Here is a 15,281-nt window from a genome sequence, read left to right as displayed (position 1 = left end):
GGGATATCCTGAGTGGGAAGGGACCCACAGGGATGATCAGTGCAGCCCCTGTCCCTGCCCAGGCACCCCAACACTCCCACCCTGAGCAGCCCTGGGAGCTCCTGCAGCTCTGGCAGCCTTGGCACCATTCCCTGGGCAGCCTGGGCAGTGCCCAGCAGCCTCGGGGGGCAGAACCTTGCCCTGAGCTCCATGCCAAGGCCTGGCACAGCTGCAGCCCTTGCTGGGCTCCTGTCCCTGTGCCAGAGCAGAGCTCAGCCCCTGCCCCTGTGCCTGCCCTGGGGAGGAGCTGCAGCCCCCGAGGAGCCTCCCCTCAGTCTCCTGGGCTGCAGCTGAACGAGCCAAGTGCCCTCAGCTGCTCCTCAGCCCTTCCCCAGCTCCGTGTGCCTCCTCTGGGCACTCTCCAACAGCTTTGGCTCCTTCTGATCTCATGGTGCCCAGAGTGCCCCCAGCACTGGAGCTGAGGCTGCCGCAGGGCAGAGCAGAGTGGGACAATCCCTCCCTGGCCCAACCAGTGATGTTCAAACCCTTATCATCATCTCTCCATCCCTGCTCCTCCTCACCCCTCTCTCTGCACACCCCAGGGCCTGGCAGGGGCAGGTCCTGCTGCATTTCTGTGTTTTCTGGGGGGGTCTCAGCCCCTGCATCCCCGGGCTCTGGGTGTTCCCTGCAGGCTCAGGCACCTCCCAGCTCCCAGCTGGCAGCTCCGGGCAGGTCCCTGCACGTTCCTGGGGATGGAACACAAAGCCCCGCTCCCCCCGCAGGGCTGAGCACGTGGGGGATGCAAAACTGTCCCAGAGACCTCCCTGGCTTCCAGCAGGAGAAAGAACGTCCTGATAGTCCCGACAAAATATTTGGCAGGGCTGCCAAGTGGAAAACATGCTGAGCTGCAGATGGCAGAAGTCTCCCCTGCAGTGATCTTGCCAGCACGACAGGACTTCCACTGGGAAGTCATTTCTCAGCTCTAGGGCAGCACCAGGGGTTAAACCCACAGAAATCAGCGTTTTTTTGCTGCCAGGAGCATCTGCAAATTGCGAGTAAAAGGGGTTAAAGTCACAGGTCTGCAGAACACAGAATAAGAACTTGAGCCATAATCTGCTGGGCTGCTCCAAGTGTGGCCTCTCTGAGGCCACGGCGAGTGAGGAATTAGAAACATGGAGTTATCCCTGTTCCCAGAACACTGCAGCCTCCAGCCTGGGGTGGCTCCTGCCTGCACAGCCACCCTTTGGCTGCCCTATAGTCCCTCTCCTCACCCCTGCCACCAATCCCAGCTGCTGCAATGCCAATTCTGCCTGTCCCTTCCCTGCTGACCCCCAGGATGCTCAGTGCGGCCCCCCTCTCCTTTCGAGGGCTGATTCACCTCCCCTTGATAGCTTTCTTTGCACACCCCAGTGACTGTGAGTCCCATTTCAGCTTCCCAGGAGGCGAGGTGCCATTTTCACACCGTTAAAATCAGATCCAAGCCCATCCAAAGGCTCTCCCCAGCAATGTGGGAAATGCAGACCAACAAAAATCAGATCCAAGCCCATCCAAAGGCTCTCCCCAGCAATGTGGGAAATGCAGACCAACACTGCCAGCGTGACCCTAAGAGCTGAGGGCTCTGAGCCGGGGTCTCTGTGTTGCATTGTGATTTCAGGGTTTGTCTCAGAACCTCGGGTTCCTCCCCTGATAATTCCCTCCCAGGTGTGTCAGTCACCTCTCCTTTCCCCTCCCAGCACTGTCAGTCAGTCCTGGCATTCCAGAAGGGATTGGCAGATCCAAAGGATGCCCTCTACCCCTGGGGGGCATTGGGGCCATCCAGGTGTCCTTTGTCCCTTTGTCCCTCCCCTACTGTCCCTGCTTGGTGGCTCCCTGCCCCTTCCCTGCCCCTCTCCCCGGGGTTAAAGGAGCAGCAACCACAGGCTCAGGGAGTTCTGTTGGAGCTGGTGCTGCATTCAGAGGCCTGTGGGCCAGAATAAAGCTCTGGATCCAAACCCTCCAGCAGAACTGACTCCTTTCCTTCACCTTCACCTTAAAGCTTCTCCAACACAGGGAAACCTGAGGAGCAGCCCCTGTTATGGGGGAAAGCTCCATCCCAGCACCACCAGAGCTCCTGCAGGCCTGGACTTGTCCCCATGGGCCCAGCTGCAGCACCCAGCCAGGCAAAAGGGTCTGCGAGGTGAAACACCACACACCCAGCCAGCCCAAAGTGTCTGTGGGGTGAAACACCACACATCCCACAGCCAAAAGGGTCTGTGGGGTGAAACACCACACATCCCACAGCCAAAAGTGTCTGTGGGGTGAAACACCACAGTCGCCCCTATTTGGTTCAGCAGCAAGGCCAGACAAGTTCAGGCACATACTGTCTTCAATATTGGTAATATTCTACTATCTCTGTCCCCCTGCCAGCACCCCAGTGCCAGCCTGGGTGCCAGGGGCACACTGTCCCTGCCTTTGGAGCACCAGCTCCCCCTTCCAGGCTCTCCATGGTGCTCCACAGCCGGCCCTGGCCGGGCACACCCTGCATCCCTTTGTACAGCAGCTTCACGGGGCTTTGGGCTCACTCCAGTGCTGTGTGGGAGGAGGGTTGGTTTTTGATTTTTTTTTCCCCAAAACCATGATAATTATTTTACAGTCAAATCTATTCAGCGCAATCCCAGTGAGGAAACAGCTGAACCCCCCGCCTTGTTCCTCTCCAAAATCTTTAATTTTGCTAGCAAAGGGGCAAAAGGAGCTTGTGCCAAAGCCAGGGCAGGGGGAGGAGAGCTGGGAGCAGCGACCTCGCTCTGACACAGCCTGCTTGGCTCTCTGGAAATCCTATCCCTGTGTTACATAAGGACCTGGCCCTATCTGGAACGCCGGGGTCATTGCACTTCTCCAAGTGTGGTAAAATGCTCGGAGGTCCTCAGGAGGGAAATGCCAGCTCAGATCCTCCGCAGGATGGGGAGCTGGGCCTGGGGTAGGGCTGGAGCTGCCAGAGCAGTGCCACAACTCCACCCTGGGGGAAGCTGGGCACCAAGAGTCCCCAGAGCTCCCATCCTGGGACTGCTCCTGCTTTCGGGAGAGGATCCACCAGGCAGGTCCACTCTCAGACGGGACTTATGCAATAGTTTGGAGCCTCTCCATGTGACCCAGACTTGCTGGCGCTCTGCCACCGCTCTCCTCGCTGGCTGCAGCCAGGCACAGAGCGGCGGGATTAGAGAGAGGCCGGGCTGGGCAGTCATTAACGGCGTGCCAGTCATTAACAACGGTATTAACCCAGTGCCACTCATTAACTGCGTGCCAGTCATTAACAACGGCGTGTTAGTCATTAATGGTGCATCCCCCCACCACACAGGGACACACATGTCACAGGAGTGAAGGGACACTCGTGCCACCCACATGCACCCAGGGCACAACTGCAGTGGCTTGCGGGTAAGAGGATGGGGATAGGTGGAGTTTTAATGCGGATTAAAGGTTATTTGCACATGGATACATGCTATCTGCATGTGATAACATGTTATCAGCATGAGGATACATGCTATCTGTATGGGGATACATGTTATCTACATGGGGATAGATATTATCTGCAATGTTATCACATGCAGATACACATTATCTGCATGGGCATACATGTTATCTGCATGGGGATAGATGTTATCTGCACATGGATACACATTATTTGTATGTGATAACACATTATCAGCATGAGGATACATGTTATCTGCATAGGGATAGGTGTTATCTGCACATGGATAACACCTCATCTGCATGACGATGGAATAGATCTTATGGAACAGATGGTGGAATAAATCACATGGGATACATAACGAAACAGATCTTATGGAATAGATCATTGAACAGATCTTATCTGCATAGGCACAGACATTATCTGTATATGGATACTCATCTTCATGTGATAACACGCTATCAGCATGAGGATACACACTGTCTGCACCAAATAGATCTTATCTGCATGGGCATAGACATTATCTGGGCATGGATACACGTTATCTGCATGTGATAATGTGTTAACAGCATGAAGCTACATGCTATCTGCATGGGAATACATGTTATCTGCATGGAGATAGATGTTATCTGCACATGGATACACGTTGATAACTCTTTGTATGCACACATTACCTGCAGACAGGTCTGATGCCCACCCCTCTGTGCCCTGCCATCCATGGAGTACAGATATTCCATACAAATGCCATTTTTATACCCTGCATCTCTATGGCCACCTCTGCCTCCACGAAATGCTCCCTCTCTGTGGGGCTCAGCACAGCCAGGAGAGAATCCAGACCTCCTGGGCCTGTGCACAGGCAGCTCTCCCCGTGCTCCTGCTGCTCCTCCTGGCATGGAGCAGCACCAGGGCTCTGCCAGGAAAGGGCTCTGGGAAAGGCTGGGAGCGCTCACACCTCAGAGTGGGCAGGGAAACAGAGGCAGACTTGGCCATCTCCATCCTGGCAGGGCTGGTTCATCCCCATCCCAGGACTGTCAGCTCCTCTCCATCCTGGCACTGCTGGCTTCTATTTCCACCCCAACAGGGCTGGCTCCTCTTTCCATACTGGCACGGCTCGTTCATCTCCATCCCAACAGGGCTGGATCTCATCCCCATCCCGGCAGGGCAGGTTCATCCCCACCCTGGGACTGCTGGCTCCTCTCTCCATCCTGGCAGAGCTGGCTCATTTCCATCCCGGCAAGGCTGGTTCTCATCTCTCCATCCCAGCACGGCTGGCTCCTTTCTCCATTCTGGTACGGCTGGTTCTTATCTCTATCCTGGCCCTGCTGGCTCATCCCCATCCCGGCCCTGCTGGCTCATCTCCATCCCAGCAGAGCTAGCTCCTCTCTCCATCCCAGCACTGCTGGCTCCTCTCTCCATCCCAGGACTGCTGGCTTCTTTGTCCATCCTGGCAGGGCTGGTTCATTCCCATCCTGGCACAGCTGGCTCTCATCCCCATCCCGACAGGTCTGGCTCTGCTCTCATTCCCATCCCGGCAGGGCTGGCTCCCGCAGTTCCCCTCCAGCCGTGCCGGTGCTTACACAACCCATCCCCGCGGGGCACCGAGCCCTGGGCTTGCATAAAGACAAACAGCCTCGTGTGCCAGCAGCGAGCTGGGCTCACCTGCACAACCAGCCCGGCCCTCTCCAGGAGGGACCTGCTCATGCTGTGAGCCCCAGCTGAGGCAGGGATATGTGGTTGGTTCAGCTCCAGCTCCCAAGCAGCTGTCACAGATCTCACACCGAGTGTCACAACCAAAATTTGGCTCTTTGTCACCCAGGCTCTAGGACAGGGCCATACCCCAGTCACAGACTGGTTTGGGTGAGAAGAGATCTTAAAACTCATTTAGTTCCGTTCCCCTGCCATGGCAGGGACACCTTCCGCTGTCCCAGGCTGCTCCCAGCCCTGTCCAGCCTGGCCTTGGGCACTGCCAGGGATCCAGGGCAGCCACAGCTGCTCTGGGCATCCACAGTCCCCAAGGCAGCTTGGGTTTTAGGCTTTTCTGTTCTGTTTTGGTGCGCAGCTTTTAGCTTTATATTAAGGATATATATATATATATCCTTTAACCTATATATATCCTATATCCTATATATATAATCCTATATATATATAATCCTATATCGTATATATATCCTATAAATATATTTATAAATGTCCTATATCCTATATATATCCTATATAGGATTTATACTACGATCTCTTCACAGGCTGGTGAAGACAAAACAATCCTATTCCAGCTGCAGGCTCAAGGACAATCCCTTCAAACTTCAGGCTCAAAGCACAAAAACGTGAAAAGAGGAGGGCAGGCAAGCAAGCAAGGAGGATGAAACTTCATAATTGGAAGCTGTTAATTGGACAGTTAACTCCTATATGCAAATGGACTAAAACTTATAAAAATGTGAGATCTTGTGGCCAAGCCCTTTTTGCTTCTATCTTGGAGCCACCTGGGCAGAGCCACAACTGTGGCCGTGGCACTGCCAGGGTGTGGCCTTGGAGGGCATTTCAATAAAATGTCCACTTTATTCCTCTGAACTCCCCCTAACCTCTGTTTCAGCTCCTCAAGGCATCACCCCCATGTCAGGGGAGCCCTGCAGGAGCAGGGATGCCTCCTGTGGGATGAAGCTTTGCAGAACTCTTCAGCTGTGGGATCCCTCCAGCCCTTACAGACCTGCAGATCGTGTCCAGGCTCCTTGGGAGCTCCAGGAGATCTGCTGGGCAGAGATTTTGGGCCCTTTCCCTCTCCCTGTAGGTTCTTTACTCAGGGAAATATGGCCCAGGTGCAGCTCCTTCCTCCAAGACCAGGGAATGAAGAGTTCCTAACCCTGACAGGACTGAACTCATCCTCTGCACTTACATTTTGGACAAAGCCACTTCCCACTGAGGTCACAAATCCCACAGGATGAGGCCAGGACTTCACCTGCCAGTTTAGCTCATTTGGGACCAACAATTAGGAGCGCTTGAGTTCAGAAAGATTTGCAGGACTGCTCAGGAATAGATTAATTTTAAGTCATTTTTCCTTTTAAATCAAGCTACGATGTAAGAGTAAGAAACACAACATTGGTAATTGTGACAAATAGAAGTGTAAAGCTGTGGATGTCCCATCCCTGAAGTGTCCAAGGCCAGGCTGGACGGGGCTTGGAGCAGCCTGGGACAGTGGAAGGTGTCCCTGCCCAAGGCAGGGGTGGGACTGGATAAGCTTTAAGGTTCCTTCCAACCCAAACCATTCCATGATTCCATGAAAGACTCTGAGTAGTCAGACATGGAATATCCCAAGCATTTCCCAGCCTGGGAGGATGCAGAAGGTGAGAGAGGAGCAGCAATGGAGCAGTTGGATGGAGACCCTGCACTGATGTTGCTCCACTGAGGTCAGACAGAGCTAAAATATTCCAGCAGTGGAGACTCTCCCAACCCTTCAGACTTCATTGAAGGCCCTCACAGAAAGCAAGATGGGAAAGTTGGCTTGGATGGTGTCCCTTTAAACCTCGTCAGTGCTGGAAAACAGGGCTGCATCCAGGCCTGTGGTTTTCCATGTGTCTGTGTCCTCCATGGGATCTGACCTGCTCACAGATTCCTGGGAAATGTTCGTAACTCCTCACCCTGCAAACACTCCCTACAGTGGTGGGGTCAGGCAAAGACCTCTTTGCCTTCAGCACATCTGAGCTGACATCCCCCAGCCAGCTGCTTCTGAAAACGTGACAAGTTTGGTCCCAGTCCTGTTTGTTTTAAGCTCATCTTGTGTTAACCCAAGATCGAGGCCGGGCAGGACGTGACAAACACATCCTGCACTGCTCCCAGCTCAGGAGGAACTCATTGCTGGAAACTTGGCAAGAAAAGTGGGGTTTGGAGTGGGGGGTTTCAGATAAGCTGGAGATAAGGGTTTGCACGGGATCATCCTGTGCTGAGGACCCTCCATGGAGCTGCTCCTTGGGGAGGAGGAGCCCGGGCTGTCCCAGCACCAGGATTCCATGGAATGGTGAGAACATCAGCTCCTCCCCGCTCATCCCTGGGTGGCCTGGAGCCATGGGTGATAAGAGAGCCTCTCATGTTTCAGGTTGGAGGAACAGACACTGTTTATGTTGAGCAGCACCACCTTCCACCCCTCGGGGCTCCTCTTCATCTGCTCAGGCCCGGCTTATCGGGGCCTCCCGGTGCCAAAGGAAACAGCTCAGCCCCCCCAGCCTCATCCGGGCAGAGCAGATTTGCAGGAGATGACAGCACCTTTCCCATTCCCCGCGTGGGGAATGCGGCTGGAGCCGCCCCAGAGAGGCGCCGGGAGCTTTTTGGGATGTGGGGAGGAGGAGGAGGAGAAGGGGAGCGCAGGGTGCTGCCCTGGGGCGAAGCAGGAACGGTGGGAGGCTGAGGATGGAGCAACTGGAGCGCTCAGCACGTTCCATATATGGAGAAACCTCGGGAACAGCCTCCCCAGGACTGCGGGGAGCCTCACTGATGGAGGCATTTCAGAGCAAGGCTGGTCCCAGCTTGGGGAACATCCCAGAGCTGGGAATCACTCTGGAACAATTCCCCTTCCACCTTAGGGAACTCCCCAGATCCTCCCTGCCATGCCCAGCATCCCACCCTGGCACCACTGGGTGCTGATAAGGAGGATAAAACTGACCACAACAAGAATCAGAGCTCTGCTGGTCTCCTGCACTGGTGATTGGCAGGGATTGCAGCAGGAACACAAATTATCCCTGAGGTCTGCATCTCAACCACCAAAAAAAGTCCCCAAGAATGGGCCTTGCTGTGAAATGTTACATTTACCTGCCCCCAGCACAGCATCCCACCCTGGCACCACTGGGTGCTGCTAAGGAGGATAAAACCGAGCACAACCAGAACCAGAGCTCTGCTGGTCGCCAGCACTGGGATGTTGGCAGGGATTGCAGCAGGAACACAAATGTCCCCTGAGGTTTGCATCTCTACCACAAAAAAAGTCCCCAAGAATGGGCCTCACTGTGAATTTTTACATTTACCTGCCCCCAGCACACTCCACACTTCCCTCTTGGTTGGTTCTTCCCCTCTGGAAGCTATTTGCCAAGGTTATTTTATAAACTCCTTTCTATTTATAGCCCAGCTCCTTCAGCTCTAATGAGATAATCTTCTGGCATCTCACCACCACTAATATTTACTTTGATGTTTAAAATAACATCTTCTGAGGGATTGATTTTTTAAAAAAAATCAATAAAAAACCACCGTTAAAGCATAGTCAAAGCAAAGAAAGAACCGAGCAGGGCAGTGGGGCTGAGCTCCTGGGGATGCACACGGAGTCAGTGACACTGCAACTTTTTCAGGGCAGACTCTTTATAATCCTCTGAGCACATCAGGAGGGAGAGAGGCATTGGCAGCTCCTGAAGATGGAGAGAGAGACAGGGAAGGAGGGAGAGGGAGCGCGGGCTGTGTTTATTCTCAGGAATGAAGGCAGCAAGGAACGTTTCATTCTGCAGCAGGGCTTGGGAGCTGCTGCTCTCTGTAATTGAGAGCTTGGCCCCGGGGCAGCTCAGCAGAGCAGATTTGGGGTTTAGAGAGGCAAACATTCCATCCTGGGGTTAATGCAATTAAAAAGAGGGGCTGGGGGAGGCGAGGGAGGCAGCAGCGGAGCCCGGCTCCCGCTGCCTGCAGCCACTTTGAAACACAAGCCTGCGTTTTTATGGAAACTCTGAATGTTGGAGAAGGGTGAACATGGTTTTCATTCTCATAAATGTTTTTCCAGCGTGCAAAGGCTCTCCGGGCTCATTCCTTCTCCAGGGAGACGGTTCTGATTTCAAAGAACATTCGCATTCCCTCCACCCCAGACCACCCCAACTCCAACCTCAAAGAGCCTCCTCTGGAAAAATTATTTTAAAGAGCGTTTTACCTTTTCGAGTGCTTTCCCTTCTTTCTTCTTTTTTTTTTTTTCCCCTTTTTAATTCCTTCAGCTTCTCTCTTTTTTTTTTTCCTCTTCTTTTTCCCAGCAGCAGCCAAAAGCTCCTCTCTCCCCCTCAGCCCTGCGTGTGTCAGAAAGTTTCCAGGCTGAGGGGTTGTGTCGCCTTCCTTAAGAAACTTCTTTAACTACTTCTGTCAGACCCAGGCAGAGCTTGGAGTTGGAGTTGCTTTGCTAAAAAGTCTCCTTTCAGGAAGTGAGGAGTAATAAGAGAGCAGCTCGGAGGCAGCACATGGATAGGGGCTGCTCGAGAGAAAAAAAAAAAAAAAGAAAGGAGAAGAAGAAGAAGAAAAAAAAAACTTTGCTCAGGAATTTTGCCAGGATTATCCAAAAGAAAAAAAAAAAAAAAAGAAAAAAAAAAGAAAAAAAAAAAAAAAAAAAAGAAAATCCCCAAACCCACAAGGCTGGAAAAGTCCCGCCCTGGCTGCTGACATCAGTGCAGAAGGCAGGTCTTGGCTGAAATGGTATAAAACTACTCAGCCTTTCTGTGGAGGAGCAGGGAGGGAGCTTGGGGCTGCCCTGGAGGCGATGCTGGGGCTCCCCTGTGGATAAAACATCCCAGGAATAGCCAGGAAGGACAGAGGCTGTGCTGGCAGTGCCACACAGAGCAGATAAAGCAAAGCCTGCCTTGGTTTTGGTTTGGTATTTTTTCCCCTCCAAAACAACAAACAACAAACCCATCGTGTATTTTAACCGGAGTTTTCCCAGTGCTGTTAAAAACTCAGGGAGATTGTGAGGAAATGGCCTGAAAGGCTCCACAGCAATGGCAGGGACTGGCTGGGAATTGAAAAAAAGCCTTTAAGAACTCGCCAGTGTTTTCAGAAGTCCCTTCCCTCTGCAGTTACATCATTCCTGCCCCGCTGGCTCTGGATTGCGGCGTTCTCCTGCCCTCTGCCACCGTGGAGGGTCCCACTGAGGGACAAATCCCCCTCCAGAGCAAAGGAAAACCCCTGGGAATAACCAAAATAACCAAACTCTGCTCGTTTCCAAACAACCCCCTCGCAGGACACCTCAACAATAAAAGGCAGGAGCTCATTTCCTCCTTCCTTCTGAAGGCGGCTCTGGGATTTCAAAGCTGAATTTGTGAGCCTTGGTGGAGAGAGAATTACCTGGCAGTGCTGCAAAGGCTGGAAAAATGAGCCTTCCCCGAGCTGCCCTTCCCTGGGAAGAGAGAGGGGCCCTGGGGAAGGGCACAGGGGAAGGATGGAAGCACCAAAGTGAGGATGGACCCCCAGCCTGAGCCCTTGGTGGGGACAGAGCAACCCCAAAACCACCCTGGCGGTGCCTTTTCCTTCCAGAAGGATTTAAATGAAGAGTTCAAGGGGTGAAAATCTGCCAAGGGAATACATAATATATAAAAAACTATAAAAATTTATATAAATATATAATAAAAATATATGTATATTTAATATACATTAATTTAAATAATTACATATAACAAATATTATTTATATTAACATATAATACAAATTATATACTATTATATAAATATATAAATATAAATTATATATTAATATAAATATACAGATATTATATTATATTATATTATATTATATTATATTATATTATATTATATTATATTATATTATATTATATTATATTATATTATATTATATTATATATTAAATATTATATATTTATTTATCTAATATATAAATATATTAGATAAATAAATATATAAACATAAATAATATATATTAAATCTTAAGTAAAATCTTAATATATATTAAATATATATTAACTATTATAATCAAATATAAATTAAATTTTAGATTAAATGTTAAATTAAATTAAACATTAAATATATAGTAAATAAATGTATTAAATATTATATTACATATATTAAAACATATTATTAAAGCAAAAAATTAAAATATATGTATTAAAGCAAACTTCCTGAACCTGAGACCCCAGGAGGGGATTACGGGGGTGCTCTGGGACACCAGGACAGGATTTGCATCCCTGGGCAGTTGGTGAGGATGCCAAGTGCAGGACAGCCCTGGCAGCCTCGTGTCCTGCCCTGACCCTTGCAGGCACCGCCGGTGCCAAAGCCATGGGACACAGCCCTGGGCAGCCAGAGCTCCTGGCCACGGTCCCTGGTGCCACCCAGGCTGCCCCAGCTGCCACCAGACCGTGAGATGGGCATGGAGAAAGAAAAAAGCCTCAAAGGCCTGGCCAGCCCCGTGTCCTGATGGGATGCTGGCCCAAAAAAAGCCCCTAAAAAACAAAAGGGATGAAGGAAAAAGCAAGAAGTTGTGGCATTTTTGTGGTGGATGCCCCTAAATCCTCTGATGTAAGCAAAGCTGGATGAACCTGACCTGGAGCTGGACCAGCCCTAATTCATGTTCTGCCATAAATTTGATTTTTGGAGCCCTCTGAACTCCCCTCCAGGGATGGAGCAGCAGCAGGAGATGCCCAGGAGGGACCTCCTGATTCCCCCCGAGCTGCCTGTAAGGTTTGCTGATCCAAACAGCCCAGAAAAACCAGGGAAAACATGGTTTGCTCCCAGGAGGAGCTGGCTGAGGCTGGGAGATCACAGCCCCCAGCTCCACTCTCTGTGCAGACTGGAAAGGGCTGGCTCTGCACTGGAAAAAAAAAGAGTTCAAAAGGGACTGGGATTGATTGCTGGGCTGGATTTTGGGCCAGTTCCCTGGCTGGGTGGACAGAGTGGTTTCCTTCCTCCCCAGGCCACGCTGGCCATTGTCTGAGCCCCCAGAGCACACCCAGAAAAGAGCAGCAGAACAAAATATTTGGGGTTTAATTGAATGGTGCTGCTGCTGGCCAAGGAAAAATTAATTGCTGCAAGTGTGGCCTGGTGCCATTCCAGGGGTGTTCTGTCTGCTGGGGCTTGTCTCAAACACACTCAGTGTGGAATAAACAGGGATGGAGGGGCAGATTTCCTTCCCCAGAGAGTGGCTCTGTTCTGCCAGACCCTTTGGAAAACTTGTTTTTCCCTGATTCACAGAGTTTCCAGTCCCTCCTGGGTGGTAAATACAGAGTCAGACACTCCTGATTTATAAGGCAAAGTCCCCCAGCTCTGTACCCCAACCCAGCAGTGATCTGAGCACACTCAGATTTGTACCAGACCAGATCCAAAAGTGAGTTTTGCTCCAGTCCTGACCTGACCCTGAGGAGGGGATGGAGCAGCACAGCCCTGACAAGCCAAGACCTCCATCCCCTGAACACATCCTGGAAAACAGGGAATGCTAAAATGACCAGAGGCTCACAGCAAAGAGGAGGGGGTGATAAACAGCATAAAGAATAGAAATTTTCAGTCCCTGAGGTTGCTAGAAAGTTTATTTTTCAGATTAGTTCGGTATCAGAAAAATCTGATACCTGAAAAAGTATCAGATCAGATCAGATTTGAAATCTGCCTGAAAAAATGATTTCATGGGGCAACCAACAACCCCCCCCCCTCATTAAAACTCCAAAATCATCCAGCTCCTTCCTCTCCCTAGGATGAGGAGACGAGGCTGGGTTTCCAGCAGAGGTTTGAAATCCTCGCTGAGCAGGGGATGGAGAGGAGCCGGGAGCAGCCCGGTGTCACTGCACCCTCCTGTGGCTGCACGGAGCGACCGAGGCCACTGGGAGGATAGAAACGGCCCGGGGTGATGGAAACAACGGTGGGATCCTGAATCCCCCTGGGATGAGGGAAACACTTCCAGGATGATGAAACCCTGCCAGAATCCTGAAACCCCATGGGATGATGGAACCCCTTGGGATGATGGAAACCCCAGTGGGATGATGGAAACCACACGGGATGATGGAAACAATGACAGCATGATGGGAACGCTTCCAGGATGATGGAAACAATTCTGGGATGATGGAAACCTCCCCAGGATGATGGAAACCCCCTCGGGATGACAGAAAACCGACGGGATCCTGAAACCCCCTGGGATGATGGAAACCTTGCTGGGATGATGGAAACACTTCCAGGATGATGGAACCCCTTGGGATGATGGAAACCCTGCCAGGATCCTGAAACCCCTTGGGATGATGGAAACAGCAGCAGGATGATGGAAACAATTTCAGGATGATGGAAACCCCTTGGGATGATGGAAACACCACAGGGTGATGGAAACCCCCTTGAGATGATGGAAACCTTGCTGGGATGATGGAAACATTTCCAGGATGATGGAAACCCCTTGGGATGATGGAAACCCTTCTGGGATGATGGAAAGAACAGTGGGATCCTGAACCCCCTTGGGATGCTGAAACTCCCTTGGGATGATGGAAACCCTGCCAGGATGATGGAAACACTTCCAGGATGATGGAAACCCCAGTGGGATCCTGAACCCCCATGGGACGATGGAAACTCTTGCGATGATGGAAACCCCACGGGTTCCTGAAACCCTTTGGGATGATGGAAACAATGGTGGGATGATGGAAACATTTTCAGGGTGATGGAAACCCTCTCAGGATGATGGGAACCCTAGTGGGATACTGCAAACCCTGCCCGGACAATGGAAACCCCAGGAGGATGATGGAAACACTTCCAGGATGATGGAAACCCCCTCAGGATGATGGAGACCCCACTGGAATGATGGACTGAACCCCTCAGAATGATGGAACCCCCCCAGGATGCTGGAAACCCCCCAGGATGATGGCCTGAACCCCAGGGAGGCACAAAGGCCAACACTTCCAGGCAAATTTGGCACTTCCTGGCAGTGCTGGATGGTGCCCAACGTGTCCAACCTGCACCAAACCAAGGCCAGGGCTCCTCTGAAGGCTTGAAAAGGCTGCAGACTGTCCTGGTTGCTGTTAGGACACACAGGGAATGCTGCTGAGGCCTGACAGGGTAATTCTGTGTAAGCATTTTGCACATAAAATGAAATATTCTCCCTGCCTTGCTATGTCTGAACTGCAGGGCCTGGGCAGAGTTCCCAGCTCTGGCTCTACATCACAGCCTGGCCCCAAGTCCGTGCTGGGACAAGCTCCTTGGCCACAGACTCACCCTTTTTATGGCTGTTCAGCACCCAACACAACAAAGCTCCATTCAGCCCTTCAGCTACTGCAGCAATAAACAAAGTGCTGGGCTTTGTTTGCAGCCCAGAGGCTGCAGGTTGAGAACCTGCGAGTGAAACAAGCTGGAAACAAAAGAGTTTGTTTTTCCACCGGGGCACAGACGTGTAAACTAATTGCCCAACAGTAAAGCCAGGCTTAATTAGTCCCAGGTGTTAAATAAAATAGGGTTGGTGTTTCCCAGAAGTGTAATTCTGGCTTGAAGGAGGTGCAGACTTTAAGAGCAGAGCCATCAGAAGTGATTATTGAGAATTTTGGGGGGATTTGGGGGCAAATGACAAATATTCAGGTAGGTTTTGCTGAGGGCACTGCAATGGGGTGCTGCATTTTCACCTCAGGATCTCACCTTGTCCTTGGGGAAAGCTTTGTTGTGGATTTTTGGGTAAACACCATGAAGAACTCCATGTGAAAATTAAAACAAAGGGCTCCTGGGGGAACAATCCATGGGGCTGAGGTATGCTCAGGGGTACCTTGTGCTCTGCCAATCCAACCTATTCTCAATTTTTTTTTAATTCCAATAAGTCCTGATCATCATAAAGCTCATCCTGCTTATTCAGGGCCTTAGTCCTGACTTCTACAGTAAAATTTTCTGCCAGCAAAAGTCAAGAAACTTTGGGATTGTCCATCCATCTCCTTGGGACACCTCTGCATTGAGCAGGAATCAGTCATGGATGGGGCTGATCCAGAGGGAGGTGTCCCTGTCCATGGGGTATTGGAAAGATGGGATATAAGGCTGCCAGAACAGGGGCAGGATGGAGGAAATGGCCTCGAGCTGCTCTAGGAGGAATTTGGAGGACATCAGGAGGAATTTCTCCATGGAAAGGGTGGTCAGGAGTCAAAAGAGGCTGCTCAGAGAGGTTTGGAGTGCCCATCCCTGGAGGT

General features: G+C 51.1%; 1 protein-coding gene across 1 annotated transcript in view; it reads right to left on the bottom strand.

Moving 5' to 3' along the window:
* Positions 1–9,695, bottom strand: part of ADAMTS10 (ADAM metallopeptidase with thrombospondin type 1 motif 10) — a 74,090-nt gene extending 64,395 nt beyond the window's left edge. Inside the window, exon 1 of the mRNA XM_063160875.1 lies at positions 9,312–9,695. The gene's annotated coding sequence lies outside the window, so the exon portion shown is untranslated. The remainder of the gene's footprint in view (positions 1–9,311) is intronic.
* Between the last annotated feature and the right edge of the window lie 5,586 nt (positions 9,696–15,281).

The sequence above is a fragment of the Melospiza melodia genome, chromosome 7 (genome assembly GCF_035770615.1).
Source record: "Melospiza melodia melodia isolate bMelMel2 chromosome 7, bMelMel2.pri, whole genome shotgun sequence".
Lineage (NCBI taxonomy): Eukaryota > Metazoa > Chordata > Aves > Passeriformes > Passerellidae > Melospiza > Melospiza melodia.
The sequence above is the reverse complement of the archived record's forward strand: the minus strand, read 5'-3'. Positions and strand labels throughout refer to the sequence as shown.